Genomic DNA, 19806 nt, shown 5'->3' with positions numbered 1-19806 from the left:
TGTTAGAAACTCGAGGATTATTTCAGGGACAGATTCGGTGGGTACAATGTACATGTCCTCTCCACCCAGCCTTCAACGGATGACCACTGCTGGGTCAACTGTGTCGAGCAGGCTACGTCACATTGGTGTCAAACCATCGAGCTCTGACGCTGCGGTCCTCACCACTAGACTACCCGCTGCCCCTAAAGTCGGGTGGGTATGGAAGAAGCAGAAGTATGCCTATGGAAAAGTTTGAAAATTTATTCATCTTTCCAGCCTCATTGTCGCATGTCTGTCAACCTTACCCTAACCGTCAATTTTGTTTCGACCATTAATCGCCAACAGCCCTTTGAGAAAGCAATTTAGTCGTTGGAGAGACGCACGGCTGAAATGGAAGCGACTGTCACAGAAAAATGCACATCAACAACAGAGTACAACACAAAGATGTGAAATATAGAAATCTTGTGGATCCAAATGGTGATGGGTGTTCAGACTCCTCCCTTGTGGAGTCACAGTCCAAGATTTCCGACTCTTAGTTCAAACCTTCACCTTAAGGCTCGGGTATAGGTGCAGGGACTTCTCGACAAAGTCTCGCTCAGACTCGAGAGCCCGCAGTTCCAGTGACCAGCGCGAGTCAATATTAAATTCGTTTTCGGGATCTCTGTCAGTCTTGTTCTCGTCCTGTCCGGCCTATCAACCGCCGATCCCTTGACATTTACAAGCGGACCTCATTTGTGGCGCAAAGTCTGACCAACCCTCTCCTTCTCACAGTCAGGGTACTCGCAGGGTGCCAGACCACCAAAATGACCGTTTTTCATATAGAATAAAATTTTCATACATGGAACTATAAATAAAGGACATTTATTTTCTTCGAGGGATGATTGCTGCCTCTTTGCTATTATGTCCACCAAACCGACATCTTCGTGATGTTTTGTTAGGTATGGCATGGAAATCTGATGGATGGAAGTTTGATCAACTGAGAAAACAACTTAGAAACCGTTTTAAAGTTATTTTCGTATCTGTATAGCGCGTGCTGGTGCTTTCTTCTTCCACCGGAATAAAAAATTGTTCCACCCTGCTGCGGATGTACGGCTGTAAATTGACTTCGCAAATATCCCGATGCAGTTCCCTTTGTCAACAAAATAAAAGCTTCCTTCAAACACAAATTTCCGTTTCATCAATGACTGTTAAAACCGTATTAAAACCGTTGCTGACGTCATCGTCTGATCGCATTATGTACAGCAGCATCCACCAAGCCGCGCACGTTGTACGGTGTTAACGAAGTGGACTTAAGGTCTGGAGTGGCTTGCATGAGTGTGCGTATGCTCTGTCTTGCGACTAGTAGTGTCCTCTCTTTCACTTAACCCTCTCAGCCTCCAGTCAGTTCGCGAATGTCGAGGGGTAAGGTAGACAAGAACATAGACATACAGTGCGATGTAGTGCATAATAGGATTTAGGTAATATAAAACAGACAACAGTTAAGCCGATTTATTTAGCACCTTGGGTGGCTTGCATGGAAGGGTGTTAAACCCACATTTTTCTCGGTTTCCAAAAGAAATATTGCCGTGCAAGTTTTTAAGTCAACGGTCTCAATAAGCAAGTCGACTATTAAGACCAAACTTAACAAAGTCGACATACATTTGATACAGGCGAGTCAAAACTTTTTCAAACTCTAACATGCAAACCAGTCCTGGAGGTACTCTAGACATGAAGGCGTCCAGGTCGGCCTTTGTACATTTGTAGTCCACTTAGTGACTGAAAATTCAAAAACATACAATGGGTCAAGTTCTAAGCAAACTACATACATAAACAGACGGATGTGTTTATGAAACACACCCCAGCTCCTTTAAATAAAAAAAAAGCCAGCGGGATATACACAGATGCGTTCGCCAATGGAAAGGGAAAACTTGGAATACTCACGCAAGCGAGTCTAAGCTGGACTAACACTTCTTCGCCGCCTGCTTCTCGTGTAATTTCATGTAGGGCTGCTGGGATTGAATTTAATTTCCTGTTGATTCGGAAGCCGAAACACACCAGGCTTTTATGCGCTCAAGTTACATTATGTCTGGAGTACTTCTGAAGAAGATTCTAGTCTGTCTTTATGAGCATTGTGATAAAGCCGACGCCTTCACATCCGCATGCAATGCAAAAGATTTTTTTTCACTCTAAACATTTCGGGGCTTCTTGATCAGCTAGCGACTAGACAGGTTAATCGATCATACATACTTGACTGATCTCTACAGAACTTCAACCAAGTTTTTAAACTAATAATTTGGAGGAAATGGTTACGAATAAAATTGTGTACAGTACAATGTAATTGAATTAGACACTTATTGTTTACAAACAATAAAAATGGGGTAAGCAATCTGAATAATTCTGTAATTCTGCAGAAATAAACAAAAATGGAGAATATCTGACTTCAGTGAAGATTGTAATGCTTGAAGTTCGAATCCCAGTGTTTCAGTCTCACAACGCGATTGACTTCTTTTTTTTCCGCAGTAAATTTCTCATCGTGAGTGCCTCAAGATGGCTGCCAGAGACTTTGGTTGATACTTTACTACCTTCAAGGACCCTCGTGGTCGATATCAATCATATAAGACATTGCGGGCGACCCTGACTCCTCAAGGTGTGTAGACACGGTCAACAGCAAGACTGAGTGCATTCTTCATTCTGCATCCCCCTGCTCTCCCTCCAGCCGTCTGCAGTCGTCGATCTTCAGCATTAGAAAGCAAGAAATGTCGCTGATGTCTCACGGGAGGACCAGACATCGGAAATCTTCCCTCAAACTAAAGCCCAGACTAATTTTAGCACCGGCGGGTAGTCAGGACCTATCAACAACGATCGTTTCGGCTTTTTTTCAGTGTAAATCTCTTCTTCCATGTCTTCTGAAGGTGTGTCTTCTTCTCTGTGGTGTGTCTTCTTCTCTGTGGTGTGTCTTCATCTCTGTGGTGTGTCTTCATCTCTGGTTATTCTTCCTCCTCTCTATACACAGTCTATTGTCTTCTTTCTTTCTTTCCCCAGCCTAATAAAAGCTATCATCCAGATTTGTCGACGGAGGTGAGGTTTTCCGCCGCTAGTCAGCAAGTGATACTAAGGAAGTCGACATGATCCCGGGGTAGGTCCAGCAACATCTTCCACCGAGACACGACCCCCAGACTAGTCGCTCGCTCCCTTGGCGACCCCCGGATGCGTGGACGGCATCTTTATTTGCCTCCGAATTTCCCTGAACTCTCAAAATAGACTGGCCTCAGAAGTGCACTCAAATCAGTTTTCCTGTCCTCCACCCAACCCATGTTTTTCTTGTCCAACAGCAGGAGTCGCTTTTGAACACAAGAAACAAACTCCAACCCTCGTCAAAATTAGCCTCGTGAAACTAATGATGTGTGATCTTTAGTTTTTTTTTTCCTCTGTTTTTAAAATCTTGCTTTTAGTTTTAAAAAGAGAAAAATGTCTTTCTCTTACTTTCTTCTAGGGAAATGTAATCAGTGACATTTTATTATTGTATAAAATGTCAAAATAAGTTTATTTGTTGCCTGGATTAACCTCACCAAAATTACAGACCACGTATAACCGAATTCGATGGGTTTTAAGTATATCATAAATTACAACCATGCAGAAATAAAAATGTCTGGGCAGATTCGTACAGTAGGTCCAGCCAGCAGTAAGGGTGTGTGGTTCACTGTGTCTAGGGTTTTGTAGAAAGCAGACCTCACATCTTTCCTTCCACTCCTTCAAACCCAGATGTTTATAAATTCCAGTCATTATTAACTTCAACAAATAAAAAGACCCTCAGCAGATTTGCTCGATTCGTGAAGATTTTACTAAGGATGGTGAACTCGATGATTTGATAACATGTGTGTGTGGGTGGGTGGTTGTAAAATGTGGTATGGATGGAAGTGTGTTAATATTTACAGTACCCCTTGGGGGTACGGTGCAAACAGGAGTGGATCATTGTTGTCTATTTACCGTCTGCATCCTCTCAGTTCTTCATCCAGGAATTCGCTTCATTACCGTCCAGCTGACCATGTTTCATCACAGTTCAAAGCTAACTGATAACTGTCTTCAATCAAGGAGATTGACTGCTTCTTTTAATTGAGTGAATGTTTTTAAAGACAATTGACAAGAAGAGAGATGAGAGATAAAGCAGCTTGGAATAGCATGATCAATAGACATGCTCAGGTGGGAACAGACAGCCAAACCATCAATCAGATGAGGCAACGAAACATTAAAACACGGAGACGATGTTGTACTAACCGACACGACGATCGTTGTCGTGGCAATGGGTTGGGGAGGAGGGGGAGAGCGGAGGGCTGTTGACAAGAACTTTTTAGGAATAAGAATAAATGTTGTGGAACAATTCCAATTACAGGTTGCTATGTGATAAACCAGGGGTCTTCAAGTCAGACACAGAGAGAAGTCGTGTCATCAAGAGTTCATTCCAAGACTTTTACAGCCATTCGTGTGTCATTCGTGAAAGTACAAGAAATTTTATATTATATACACCAGCACCTACTTCTTTAAGTGTGCAATAAAGTAACTACTGGGTTAAACGTCCATTCCAAGATTCGTGTCCAGTCATCTGTCTGCTCGCAAATGTCTTTCAGTTTACATTTTTATTTCGGTGACACGTGACGCACGAGCTTAACGACCTGCTTGCTGCATTTTCTTTCACCAACGGAAGTTGAGGCCAAACTCAATCAGAAGTCCTGAAACACCCTTCATGGCTTGCTGGGCCGAGAATCAGATCCTCTCCCTGCTCATCACTTCTGATACCCAGAGATACCCTGCATGTTGATGAGCGTCTGTTGTCAAAGGTCTAAAACTTCTGGCAGAGCCTTGATTGCAAGAAGCTGATTAAAGCTCCAAGGAATTTTGACAAGCTGGACTTTTTTTTCTCCCTCACCTATCGACGTTTTTCCCTAACACCTTGGCGGTTGTGCGGGCGTTGACATTATTGACCGTAGCAGGAAGAAGGCCAGATGGACCCAACAAATGAAGCTGAGCAGGGGTCTGTTTTTAGGGCTTAATGAATACATGGAAGTGGATGGGACCCAAGAAGGCCATGTGGCTGCAAGCCGCCAAAACGGTATTGAAGGGCAGACAACTCCATCATCTTACCACCGAGCTGGCAAGGGGAAGCTACTCGCGTGCCGCTCTCTCTGTCTGTCTGTCCTTCTCTCTCTCTCTCGCTCGCTCGGTCTTAAAAAATGTCGATAAGCCGGTCAGCAGGTGTGACTTATGGACATGTCTGTGTCGGTGACACGGTCATCCACGCTGCCACTACGTTCATCGCTTATCTGCTTCAATGCGCATGCGCCAACCTTTACGCACCCTTTGGGTGACGCAGATCGATGGACCTTAAAACGACATCGATGAAGGCTTCATGAACATAGGCAGGTCCTGTGGAGAGACTGAAAAATAAGCTTCCATCATGCCATGCTGATTACAAAGTTAACACACAGCTTTTTTCGGAACTGAATTTGGGACAAACCGAATTTTTTCATGTTTACTCGTCTCAATTCTCTGGTTTTTCAAAAAAAAAAAAAAAACGTTTATATTTGCATGTCTGATATATTTTTTAAACTGTAGATAAAGGTACGTGGAAAGTTATTTGATGAATAAGCTAGCAGTGAAGGGTCACTGTGGGATTTCTCGGGTCATTCCGGTCTTTGTCGTGTCTCAGGGTTACTTTGCCCACCTGTCGCCTCCTCTCGGGTCCATCTTGGCTGTCCTCTGGTCACGTGGTTCTAGTTCCAGTTCTAAATCCACTCAGAGGGTCATTAGTGCAGCCGTCTAAATGCACAGGGGCTCAACAATAATATATGTCGTTCGCCATGGTTGTCTTCGATCCTCCGCCATACCATCGGACGCCGCCGAGGCGAAGTGTTGGCGCCGGTCCAGCCGTCCACCATTAGGTGGCGCTATGTCCACCATTAGGTGGCGCTATTCTGATGTCGGGTGAGCTTAGCTTGGAGCCGAACCGTGAAGTTTAAATGCTTGCAGTCTATTTTCGCGCACAGTTCGTGTTTCGTGCGTGAGGCTGAATTGGTGGTAATCATGCCAGCAATTTTGTCATAACGGACTGCGAGCCTGGACGAGGACCATCCAAAGCGCGAACACACACACACACAAATACAGAATGAGAGGAGAATGGACACGAAAATGAAAACAAAAAGGTTTAACGTATAAAAAATGTCAAAAAAAGCATTTTAAATGTAATGATTATGATTTCAATTATTGAGGATGCTTTGTCTCCTAGACTGGGAGACGATGCCATGGAAACCAAAGAGTGTCAGCGACTGTCAGAACACTCGACAGGAATCGTTAAAGTTCTATTTATATGTCGAGGACTGAGTAGATAATGGGGTGGACGAGGGTGGAGTTTTACAGAAGAGACTGGACACCTGCACTTCAGCAGTCATCTACCCTTCTCTCCCCTCCCCTTCTTTATCCATCCTTGTGTTTGTCTCTGAGTGTGTGTGTGTGTGTGTGACTGTTGTGCTCGCTGATTTGTATGTTTCTGTGTACGTTTGACTCAATAAAAGACGAGTGTATAGTAAAGACAGGTACAGGTAAACTGAAGGGTATGTGTCTCTGCCTTGTTCAGTACCACTCTCGATTTTCCACCTCAACCCCGCTCCTGCGCATGCGCCGACATGTGCGTCTACGCAAAACGCTGAAATTGCTAACATGTTTTTATTGTGACTACAAGCCTTCAGGGTATGTCTCCAGTGGACATCTTAACTCAGTTTAGTGTACAATTAAATGAAAGAGTTTCAATGATATTTACACAAATGCCATAAAACATCAAATAGTTCTGATCATCTATTTCTGTAAGGGTATCAGTAATATTCATTCTTCGACTAATCCAGGTAACAAATGAGTCGACTCCTATACTGGGTTAGCACACACCCCACTATACACTCATTCCTGAATTCAAAGTCCGTGAACAGTTGGTGGCGAATCTGACTGGTCCATTCATTTTCGGGACAACCAATCACGTGTTATACCAAGCACGTGACTGTCGCCAGCCTGTCAACGGCTCGTTTTCCTGACGTCACTCCGCCGACCCTACGAAAATAACTCACCCTAATTTTGTGTTTCTTTTTGAAGTACATTAGCCCTCTGTCTCAGATTTGTCATCTGCCAGACGGCCAACTGAGAAGTGTGACAGCCTCCCTCATCCTCGAGGCGCCCAAGTGTGGGCATGCCCTTTGTTTAGCAACTGTCATCCCCACCCCACACACACACACCCTTATTTTCTGGGGGTGATAAATCTGTTTGACTACTTGCTTACTCGAACTGGAATTTACACGTTACCTAAGAGTGAGGCCAGTGTGTTGCTCTACCTGTCTGTAATTTGTGACAGTTCATGTGTTTTACGTGTTGACGTGCGTTAAGCGTGACTACGTTCTTTTTACGTGCTCCTGCGTTTTCACAGACAGTACCATCAACCTCTGTGCTCTCCTCCCTGCAAATGGCGCCTTTTAAGAGTTTCTTCCAGCCATTCTGGCCTCAAAATAAGTCGTAAAGGTCAAGTCTGCGAAAGAAAATGTCTGCGAACTTTGTCACCATCCGACGGATAACCGAAAAAAAAAATCCACCGGAGTTCATCTCAGCAAAGAGACAGAGGAATCCTCGCACGGTCTGACCTTCATACCTCCGCGCATCCTGACATCTCTGTCATACCATGGCGAGATGTCTTCATCTAGGTAAGCACAGATAGCAATACTCACTCTCTCTATCATTCCCACCAACTTACCATCGTTGTCACAATTACCATGACAATTCTTTATTGAGAAAGATGATCGCAAGGAACGAGGGTTTTTCATGTAACCTTCTCTCTTAAAAAAAGGAAAACAATTTGTTTACCAAGAAAATAACACAACTTTCATGAAACATTAATCAGATGAATACAATACTGAGGAATGGTTATAAAAATTGCAAGAGAGCGAGGGAGATAGGAAGGAAGGAAAGCTCGATTCAAATCACAAATGCTTTTAGTTTTACATCATTAAATATTTTGCAATTTGCCGCAAATCTTCGGCTGTCACGTGGCACGTCGCTTGATTTTTCCCCTCCTCTCTTCCTCTCGCGATGACATTTGCGACGTGCGGCGCGGCGCGAGCAGATGTGTAGATTAGCTTCCCTCCAAAGGTCATCGCCGGGGTGCTGCGCGCATGCGCACCCAACGCAGACCAGTCTACGGCTCCGCGCGTGCAGCTCCATTTCCAGCCATCTGACGTCGCACATCACGTGACCGGAAGCTGATTAAACCAAGCGACTAAAGCTCGCCCTTCAGGTCACCAGACTGCGCGGGGTGAGAAAGGGAAGGTGAGAGGTTGTGCTGGAGGGAGTGGGTTGGTGGGGGAGGTGGGTGGGTGAGAGAGAGAGGAGAGGAGTTTTGTGTAGTAGGCATCCCCATCTACCATCCCCTCCTCCCCTCCACTATCCCCATCCCCAACAGTCAATCCCCTTCACCTCCCGCCCCTACTGGAGGCGTCGATGAAGCTAAGTAAGATATATTGGTTACCATCTGATCAATCTGCTGGTGGGAAGGGGCGCTTCTTATGCCACTAATATGATCGAAATATATTTTCAGGCTTGATCTATATGGTCCTTGTGGCCAACAGGAAAAGTGCTTCAGCTTTTCTGAGCCAGCCGATCGATGGGGGGAGGGTTGTAGAAGTGGGGGGGGACTAAGAAATGGCGGTTAAAGCACTCGTTGTGAACAAATGAATGCGTCTGCTAAATCCCTTTCGCTCCCTTCTTGTCGATGGCGGTTGTATCAAGCAGCCTGGAAGCAAGTACACGGGATGAAAACTTGAGACCTCACTGACAAAACCAGGTTAAACTTACAATCACGTGGACAAAAAAGTCAACTTTCCCTCAAGACAGCCGCGCCACCTATAGGGCATCGGTAACTTTTCCTTCAAACACATTAATCAGGTAGACGCAATGGCGCGGTGTGGTGCTCTCACAATCTCTCCGACTTGGACACAATTTCACTGACACCCAAAGCCTTCTAGAAACTCAAATAATTTGAAACACAAAGTCTTAAAAAAAAATTACGAAAACTGTGTTCTGGTTTTCTTTTCTTTTTTTTTTTTTTCGCTTTTTTTTGGGAAGGGTGCCGACTGAAAATCGTCAAAATTTATACCTGACTGAACGGGTTGATTCTATCCCTTCTTTGTTTATTTTCTAAACTCTTTGAAGAATTTTTTGCAAGCTTTTGTTTTCACAGGACTGAGACGAGTTTAATATGCTCTGTCTCAAAACCTGGGTGGAAACCCGTTTCTCGAGATGTGCAAACATCAAACACACCTGTCGAAATTTGTGGGTGTGCTGGTGGTTCGCTCAGGCAACTGATTGTTTGTTTGTTTGTTTGTTTAATGTTTGCTTATTTAAAGACTTTAGGCAGACATCAGCAAATGAAGTATAGTCTGTAATTGTTCCCCACATCCAACCAGTAACTTACCAACAGGTTTATCAAAAAATGTAAAACACGCCGTCTTCCACAAGTCAAGTCCTAGACATGGTGGACCACTCCTAATTAGCAGAAACTAGAATAAAATGTGACTGGTGACCTGGATTTTCAGAGCATTTTGAACAAAAAAGTAAACAGGTTTTGTACCCTTTGACATCTCATATCTTCAAGCACGCTCCCACTGTCACAAATGTATTTTTTTTCCAATGCCCCGGTGACAGCGACAATATTTCTATTTTGTTTCTTCGGCAAGAATTCCCTGTAGTGGGGAAAGAGAATATTTGTGAATCAACTCTGGTTGTCGATTTGTGTTCATTTTTGCAGTTCACCTAACCCAAAAGGTCTTGTTCGTTTCAAAAAAAGAAGTTATTCTGTTTTTACGGATTTGTGACTTGTCATCTTTCACAAACCGTTTTCCCAGCTGAACCAGAAAAGACAAGTCAGTAAGATGAAGGATGAAATACAGAAATGCTGTCATGGTTACAGGAGTAGTCTACTCTCACACACAAAAAAACCCAGACTGCCATTTATGTGAGGTCTGTGCACCACCATCGACAGTCCTGCAGTTGGTGCCAATCCATGTGACCAACGTCTTCGCCATCGAGAACTGCACGGGGCCTAAACGTTGGCCCACCCTGTTGGCCCAAAACCTTTGACAAACAGCCGTCGGTAGTCCTGTTCATACACTTTTGGACAGGAAACAAATTACCAGAAAACAGAAACAGTATTCTGGACGAGCAGTTATTTGTGGACCTGTGCAAACCAGAAAATGGAGCTTGACAATGATTTTTTCAAAGAATTGTGGCAAAAGTAACAAAGAAATTCTTCAACGCCGTCGGCATTGTTTCCCTATGTTTGTTGTGTGAAATCAAATATCACATTTCCGAGCCTCATCTGGCGGAACTGTCTTGTGTGCAGAAAATCCGTTAATTTGCAACGTGCTGGGAAATATTTCTTCTGGATGTTTCTCACCCCCCTTTGACAACAAAGACAACAGGTTTTTTGTTTTTCTATTCTTTATCTCGTTTCAGCACATCCAATGGCGCTGGAAGATCCGTAATCAAGTTTTTGACACGTGCATCAAGATACATGTGTCTTTTTATATCAGCGTGTAAGGGTGTGTATCTGTGTGTGTGTGTGTTCATCTCTCTGTGTCTAGTGTGTCATCAAAGACAATTTAGCATGAAGGCTTACATCCAACATGTCACATGTCACAGGCTGTAAAATATCCACGATCCTTCCACATCATCAAGAAAGGAAAAAAAAATGTTTGTCGACGAGGTTTCCACTTGGCACCGTGTTTGCTGCAGACCTGTTTACTAACTGTTGTCATGACATCGACCCCACTTACACCCTACTGCGTCTGTCCCATTAAATTTCTGCCCAAGACAAGACTTGTAATCATGGAGCCTGGCTACCTGTCCGCCATCACTGTAGGTAGTTGGCGCACTGTGTGAGCAGATGTTTTAAAGGTTTTAATTTTGCTATTCAATCCACTGCATGGACGTATCTTAATTTATGCACGGAACATTTTTGGTAAAATAAGACAAAGCAGATGAAAATACTACACACCTGTACATTTCCAGTTTTAAAAGTAAACATCAAAAGAAGGTCAGGTGAGAAAAGCACTGTTGTAGTTTAGCACGAGACAATTATTCGTATAGAATGATTAATAACTAACTCCTGTTATAGGGATGGGAGGAAAGTTCACTCATATTAATCTTTAATTATCCGTATATTTTATGTAATGAATCGTATCTGCTATACACACACCACAACTGAATGTCCTCTGTATAACAAAGGTTTGAAAGCTCACTGGATCCACATGTCCATGAACCTGATGAGCATAGGAGCAAACTTCAGCCTGATTTTATGCGAGAAACACAATCACTTCTGAGTTCAGGGGTCGCAAGGTTCATGTAAGTGTGACAAGAACAGGCAAGAATCCTCACCGACAGTTAATGAAATTTAGGAAATAAGAAAAGTCTAGAGCGATTTTAAAGTCCCGACTGCCATAAATTCCAGCCAATATCTGGCACTGCTGTGAGAGGACAGTATTGGCTGGCTAGACTGGTGTCGTTATGTGTGCAAGGAGAGATCAGGAGTGAGTGTACAAAAGTAAACTAAAAACTAAAGGAAGGTTGTAAAAGAACCCTGTCCTCAACTGTAATCACTTCTTGGCGCCGCAAAATAAAAACTGTTTGAACTTCTAAAGAAGCATTTTTGTGTGGGGTGAGTAAGCTCCTTGCTATGAACCCCTTAAATTTAAAGGGAAAATCGTTTATAAATTAACAAAAAAAAAAACACCCGTGGCCAGTGATAACACTTTTTTTAATTAAAATAGCGGACTCCGAACTAATGAACACGAAGGATCGCAGGAAGAAAGAGTTTGGTTGAACGGTGGATAAAAGTTATCTGGAGTCTGAGATGGGGTTGGAACTAACGACTATGAAGCAGAAACTTTCGATCACCTCTCAGGTGAGCATTTAGTTGAAGAGGAATGTTGAAACGAGACGTGCATCCATACACAATAATTAGACACGGTGAGCCATTCAAGGTTCGCAATAGCCATTGCAATTTTTTTTAATGAGTTTATCTGGATTTGACACAATCATTCAACTTATTCAATAGCTTCTTGAAACTATAACAGATTATAACATAATTATAATTCTGCTCTGATGCTGAGCAAAATCTTGAATACCTACGGAATAGCTGTTTACACCTGTAATTTACTGTATTTTCGCTGCAACCTCAACTTGTCTGGCTTGAAAGTACCCCCACAGTCCAAATTTCCGCTGTTCGTTGTTGTATGTTTACAATTAATCTTGTAAGATAATAAACAAAAATACCAAAGGTTATGTAAACTGTCACCGATGGTGCCAAAGGGCGAGAAAGAGCAAAAGTCAATGGTCTGTTATTATCACAGCGCCTCCCTGTGTTTATTTAAGGTTCGCTGCATTAACAAAAATCCCACAGCCATCGGTTCCGCGGTGTTTCCGAAGTATCTGCTCTTTGTCCTGACACAGCAAGACAAACATGACCAATATTTACAAATCACAGGGAGTCAACAAACGCCACACGTCAGTGACCTCCCTTTAGCTGAGCAGATCTCGCCGAGTTCTCGTTGTCGCCGAGAGAAGCCGAGATCGAGCCCTCTCCTCAGCTCTTCCAGCTCTCCCATTCCTGGTCAGTTCCCGGAACATAAAGGGTCGCCTTGCACCTCCATGAAATGATGATGACTGACTTCAGGTGAACCTGCTTGCTTTGCTACTTTCGCTCAAGATTCAAGAAATGCTCAAGGCTGTTTATATGACATTTTTTCACCCCCAGACATCTCTAGTCTTCTTGTTATGAAAGATGTCGAGAGACAGAAAGGGAGCAGTTTGAGTTTCTATAACCGCCGAGCACGACTGTCAGGTGTCCGTAAATAATTCATCCCCACGTTGGATGTGAACACTTGCTTCAGGACCAAGCTTCTCCAATATCAACCCCCACTTCCTGACATCAGGAATCAAAATGCATACACGTCTCTTAGGCTGAGCAAGGGGAATAATTAAAAAGGGGGAGTTAATTAACGAGACTTGGAGGTAAGAAGTCACCAGCGACGGCAAAAACATTTAAAAAAAAATTTCTGATGACAGGTGGTGATGCTGTTGAATGTAAGCCATATCTAAACTTGTAGGGAAATGTGACCAGGAAGAGAGACATTATTACTTTTGTTGCACGACACAATGGCATGATGTCCGTTTTTTCTTGAAATTTCATTTTGAAAAGGATGAAGAGGCACTTGCCTCACGTACCGCCAAGAAAGACTCGTTTTGCTAGTTTATTGTAATTCACGGTCAGTCGATTCTTCAGCGATATGGAATGTGTCATTTGGTTTCTGAGTGAATATTAACAATTCCACGAGTTTTCTGAACAATATCCGCAACCAGTGATCCTAATTAGCGCCGTTACTCTCCGAGTTCTATGGGAGCACTAGTAGAGGAAATCTTCACTCAAAATCCGGTTGCGTTTGGTTGGTGCCTAGTGGTTCTTAAAAAGAATTTTCTACCTTAGAAACGATCGTTTGAAATCCTTAAAGTGTATCTCTGGTCTCAAACATTCCCTGTAAGAGAAGATAAACATGATCTTGGCTCCCATTCACTGTGAGACAGCATAGAGACATGATCATGTCCCCCATTGCCCACATTGCCCACAAAGGAGGACAGAAGATAATCCCACTCACACCATAGAGACATGATCATGTCCCCCATTGCCCACATTGACCACACAAGAGGACAGGAGGACAGAAGATAATCCCACTCACACCATAGAGACATGATCATGTCCCCCATTGCCCACATTGACCACACAAGAGGACAGGAGGACAGAAGATAATCCCACTCACGCCATATAGCCATGATCATAGCATCCATTGCCTACATTGCCCACATTGGCCACACAAGAGGACAGGAGGACAGAAGATAATCCCACTCGCAGCATCCAACGCCAGTCTGTAGCTGCGTCATCAACCAAGCCAAAAAAAATCTTATTAAGGTTTTCCAAAAAGAGTTTTCAGAACCAATTTTCAGTTTGTTAAATTGCATTTCCCGAATCAGCGGCTGACATCAAATCAAAAGGCAAATGCAGGCGATGCAAATGCCGCATCAACAGTTCCCCCATTCGTCGACCCAGGGTTTTCATTGTCCAGCAGCTCGCGTGGCTCGGAACAAAAACTTGTTGGCCAGTTTAAACTGCAATTCGCCCGGTGTACCATTCTCGCCGGAAGTGGGAGTCGATCGACACTGTCACCACTTTTCACACAGCCACGCTAGGGAGGCGGGTGTGATGGGAGGAGAGGACTGAGGAAGACTGATTTCACACTCGTGCATTTCTATTACGCAATGTTTTCCGGAAGACAGAAGAATGCAGTCGGTGCATTGGAGATTCAAGCCAGGGGTCGATAATCAGAAAGCAATTAAGAGAGAATAGTCTGGTGAAAGGCCGTTGTGGCAAAGCGATGGCAGCTGTTTAAAGTATCGATTACCGATACTGCGAGTGTTGAGATTGATCTTACTTTCTCCTTTATCGTTTCATTGTGAGGTCCATACATCATTTTTCAATCGTACCAATATGTTTCTCCGTGTGAGTGAGTGAATGAGTGTGTGAGAGAGAGAAAAAAAGAGAGATAAGTCTTCGCCAACCAAAACACTAAACGCCACGAAGAACATGGAATATTTCCAGACTGTTATCCAATAAACTGGAATAGCAATAATAGCAGGGAATCAAAATGTCGGGTAGGATGTCATTTTATTTCTTTCTTTCAGAGTAATGTCAATGTACCTGCCAATATCTGTCTTTTCTATGATCAGTCTTGAGATTCGATTATTAGGTAAGAAACGACCTCACACCAACAAACCTAACCACACACACACAAGTAATAAAATAGTAAGTAAATCAGAAAAGACAGAATGTTTTAACAGTGTATTTACTGTTATTGACTTTGTTTTCTCAAAATGTGTTGACCATACAACACACGCACCATGGTCACAAAAAACATTTATGCCATAACAGCTTATCAATCCATGTAACTGTGTATTTCTTACTCTCTCTCTCTCTCTCTTTGTATACAAAACTTGAAAAGGAAGTATATTCCTAACTATCCGCCAGGTTTTCATTCGTCCCTGTTATCAACTAATGTTAGAGAGTCTTCATGTATCAATGTAGCAAATTACATCTTTGAAGCATTTGAAGTTGGAAATTAAAATTAATAGTTGATTATTCAGCACACTACAATCTCTCTGTACATCTGAAGTTTGTGATGCTTTATCTCTTTGTGTTGTTTTTATCCCCCTTAGGATAGACCGAAAGCCTTTTCAATGTCAAAAAAAATCAAATTCAAAATCTGTGTCGCCGTTTCTCCCCCTCCCCATGTCGCTCTGCTTGTCTCTCTCTCTTTCCCTCTCCTTCTCTCCCTTCTCTCCCTTGGCGTTAGCTCCCTTTTCGTTTAGTAGTGGCAGTGCGCATGAGCAGTCCGGCATGTTGGACGTTGGCGTATCAATAACGCCAGCCCAACCAAAAGTAATCTTTTGACAAATATTGCTTGTGCCAGCCTGGCGACTGCATACAATGACAACCAGCTTCAGTGTACTCCAGGGACCAAATAACTGTCAACAGTTGCCTGACAGTACAATAAAAAGCACAGCCATTTTTTTTTTCCTTTTCCCTGTTCGCCGTCCAGAGTTAAACACATTCCAACTTTTAGTTAACATCAAAGATTTTTGTAAAAGAAAAAACAACCCAAAAATGAACAAAATAAATCAACGCGGAAAACATCAATGAATCAATGAAAAGAAAATGAAAGAACGAAAAGAGGATGCATAGATGGAGAAAGCACGCTGTATGACGTGGATAAATATTTTAGTTTAATTAAAGACAGGAAGAATGAAGGACGATATTTTTAAGACAAACATAAAAATATATCCAATGCTTATAGCCAAGCCCTGGTAAATTTTTCAAAACATGGTAGCAATGGTCCAGGAACTTTGGCTTAAAACACAGGGCATCAAATATATAACAAAATATATCTACCTAACAAAGGTTTAAAAAAAAGGGACTCTGTGGATTATTGTCACTTTTGAGGCTGGCAAAGACCTGCCGGCAGGAATTATTCCATGATCACCATCTGGTCGCAAGGAGCTCAGAACACCGCTCGAAGGTGAATGAGTACAGAAGAGAAAGAAAAGAAATGAAAGAAAATTTTTTTTAATGGTAAATATTGGGAATTATAAAGAATCTGACACAAAGGTCACAGATTGTTAAGTGTCACGGATGTAATGAAATGTAAAGATGTTCCCCAATGCTGGGTTTGTCTGGTGCTCTGGAAGTGGTTCACTGTGTCTAGGTCACGGAATGTGAAAGCCGGAGCCTAACCCTCCCCTTCAATAATTCAGGTACGGATAACTCAGATATTGAATCACTAATGCATGAACAGATGGAATATTTGAATACTCTCCCCAGTAAGTCTCCATCAATAGATTCTCTGCTTTTCTGTACATATATACATAAAAAAAAAATTCCAGGCAGGAAAGAAAAACTACTTCAAACGAAAACTTTCCGAATCAGCAAGTTAATAATACTTGAGTAAAATGAAGGTAAGATAATTAAAGATGCGACACACTCGTGTGTAAGAGACATAAGTGCCTACACACTCTCACACACAGAAAGTGAGAATGAGAGAAAGAAAAGACAGGCAGACAGAGGGAGAGCTAATGTCCCCGGTAATCCATGGAAACCATCTCACCCGCCGCTAGTCTAAGACTAGACAATGGCGGGCCACCCGCGGTTACCTCGGAAGCTTTTTTTCCTGTTGTGACGATCAAAGGACTGCTCTCACATAAATTACAGAAAGTAAAGCCAGCTAACAGCACCTCGCGGACACCACTCACAAAAGTGCTGCAGAAACTGATGAAATATTCAGTATCCTCTACCGAATTATTCAATATACTTGGAGCTGAATTATTCAGTATATTTGGTGCTGAAATAACTGTTAAGGCAAAAACTCTACTTGTCATTGCAGCTGCAGGATATTTTTATCACTTTTTCTTCAGAAGGAAACTCCAACCATGGAAACTAAGAGCAATGAATAATACATTTATCGTAGGAATATTTTTCATCTTTGAAAAAATCATCCTGCGAGGTAAAGTGCAAGCAACACATTTCAATGAATCCGCGTGAAGAGTAATCCAGGCACAGCTGCAGCTGGTTCTCCCACAGCTGTCCAACAGCTGTCACACGGTTCCACACCTTGTGCCTGTCGGCAACTTGTTACAAGGCAACGTGCAAGGGTTTTTTTTTTTCCTTCCACAACATTCCAATTTACAAAGCAATATTTTATCTTATGTATTCTTCCGCTTCCTCTTCTCATCGTCACGGACATCTTGACTAACATAAAATTTACCATATTTAGCAAGATTCCACAGATAATGAAAACATAATAGATGGCTTATGACACACAACGTCTTAGCATAAGATGACGATAATAATAATAATAATAATAATAATAATAATAATAATAATAATAATAATAATAATAATAATAATAATAATAATAATAATAATAATAATAATAATAATAATAATAATAATAATAATACAGTTGGGAAATAAAGAAGTGGGACTAGAACAAGAATATTATTCATTAGAGGACGGAGAAACCAAATAATGTCCAAGAACTCAACATTTAAAAATCTAAAACTGCAGTAGGTTAAGACAGCATTGACAAGAGTAATTAGAGTTGACGAGAGTAATTTTGTAATTATAATGACTACACGCTCTTGTTCAAGTCTCGAACATTGCCGTGAGTATATTTCTTACATGTTTGTTACAAAGTTTCTTGTCTTTTCCTTTCAGCGATGGCAGACAATTATTATCCGCTGATTGCAAAAAAGGGACGATGCTGAAATTTTCAAAGGGAGAAAACAACAAAAATTCCAAAATCACAAACACACAATGTTTACGACATACAACACTCATTATCGTTGGCCACAGTTGCGGAAGACAATGGCTGTGTGACAGGTGAGAACGATGAACCACTTACCTTGTTCAAGCGACGCCCAGCGACACGACTGAGAAGTCAAAGCCTCGTGAGCCTGAGATGCTGGATGCTGTCCCTTAGTGACTGCTGCTATTTCTCCACAAACGTGGCAGGAGGATCATGCCAGGGGCGATTTCTTCCCCAGAATTTCGAAATCCGTTCACAGAAATCGTCGTTCGCGGAACAGTAGGTAAAATTTTCCACAATCTCAGGAAAACAAAAATTTGAAAAAAAAAATCGTCTAAAGGAGGATTCAAACACAAAATGTCTAATTAAAAAGGGTAAAAAAAAAGAAGAAAATAAATAATGAGGGTAACAACTGCTCTAGTCAATCATGCATGGGAGAAAGACATATGTTCTTCTACGGTGAGACCTCGCAGCGACCAGGAGAGCCAGTTATTGCAGGGATGAGGCTGGGAAAAGGTAGAAAAACAGAGGGAGGAAGAAAAAAACGGCTAGCATCTTCGGAAGCGGCGACAGAGAGGCCCTGGCGCGCAATTTCTCATCAAGCCTATTGATGCCGCCAGGTCTCGGCATGCAAACTGACACCGGAGTGCACGCGCGGGCACGCGCACAAGACAGGCAGCGCCAGCAGACGACACTGCCAGGCCTGGGCGACTGGAATGTGCCAGTCCCTCCCAAGACAAGCGTTGCCGTGGGTCCACCCTCACCAGACCCTCCCCTTCCACCCGCACACCTCCCGCCGCGCGGCTGAAACATACCTGCTTGCTTCGGCGGCTCGTCAAAGGCCGGCTGGCAGCCAATCGAACCATCGATCTTGGCCACGTGACCAATTCGTCGCCAGTGACACGGAGGTGTGTCGAGTTCCATCGGGGGATCACACACACACACACAGAAACCATCGTCTGCCACTTGACGCAGGAGGAAGACAGGAAGGAAGAAGGGATGGAGGAGGTTTGGTGATGTTGGGGGGAAGGGAGGACGGGTCCTTAAACGGCGAGACTGATTTAGTGAGACTGAGATTGCGCGGCTAAGATTCCAGTTGTCTTTTGTCTTTGGTTCTGAGAGGCGATCGAGTCTTCTTCTTCTTCTTCTTCCCACGGCGGTTTCGGTTGATTCTGAAGAAACAGCACGATCCAGCAAAGAAACAAAAACATCCTACACCCCGGAGGAGGTGGGTCTAATTGCCTTTACAGCTGACAAAAGTTGTTTGTTCCTCAGTGACACGTCAGACCTCCTTCTCACAGGTTCTGGTTTTTTAAACCTCAACCCCCTGAGATATGTCGTGTGAAAATTTTTCAGTTTCCCATCGTAAAAAGAATAATGTTCCTTTTCTGACACTCGCCTCGTTCGTAATCAAACGGCTTTGGGCAGAATGACTGAATGATTGCTGGGTGGACGGGTGAACAACAGACCTTGTTGTATGAATGTTCAGGTCTTTAAGGATGGAGGTGGACATGAAACAAACCCACAGGCAGACTCAAAAATAAATGTTTTATCAAATTGTAACTGAGCGACTCGTTTTGCTGGAAAACGAGAAAAGTAGAGGTGGTGTGACAAAAAGAAGGCGGACAATCGATGCAAATCGACTCACCCAAGCTCATTAAGACATTTTTGTGAACATCTGATATAATGCGGAGTCGTAACTGCCTGTCAAGGCAGTAAAATGGGAATTCTGATTACCGCCTTTTTCTCCAGGGTCTGTTGGCGACATGTCACCCGCTGGTGGTGAGCTTTTTTCCGTCAATGAGCTTATTAGGTACTGCCATGGTCCATCTTATTGCTAATAAACTCTGGTCCT

At 42.9% G+C, this 19806-nt stretch overlaps 1 protein-coding gene across 1 annotated transcript in view; it reads right to left on the bottom strand.

The window, feature by feature from the left end:
• LOC112574940 (voltage-dependent calcium channel type A subunit alpha-1-like) overlaps positions 1–18875 on the bottom strand; it is a 278315-nt gene extending 259440 nt beyond the window's left edge. The window contains exon 1 of the mRNA XM_025256343.1: positions 18048–18875. The gene's annotated coding sequence lies outside the window, so the exon portion shown is untranslated. The remainder of the gene's footprint in view (positions 1–18047) is intronic.
• Between the last annotated feature and the right edge of the window lie 931 nt (positions 18876–19806).

The sequence above is a fragment of the Pomacea canaliculata genome, linkage group LG11, assembly GCF_003073045.1.
Source record: "Pomacea canaliculata isolate SZHN2017 linkage group LG11, ASM307304v1, whole genome shotgun sequence".
Taxonomy (NCBI): Eukaryota; Metazoa; Mollusca; class Gastropoda; order Architaenioglossa; family Ampullariidae; genus Pomacea; species Pomacea canaliculata.
This window is presented reverse-complemented; position numbering and strand designations above follow the sequence as displayed.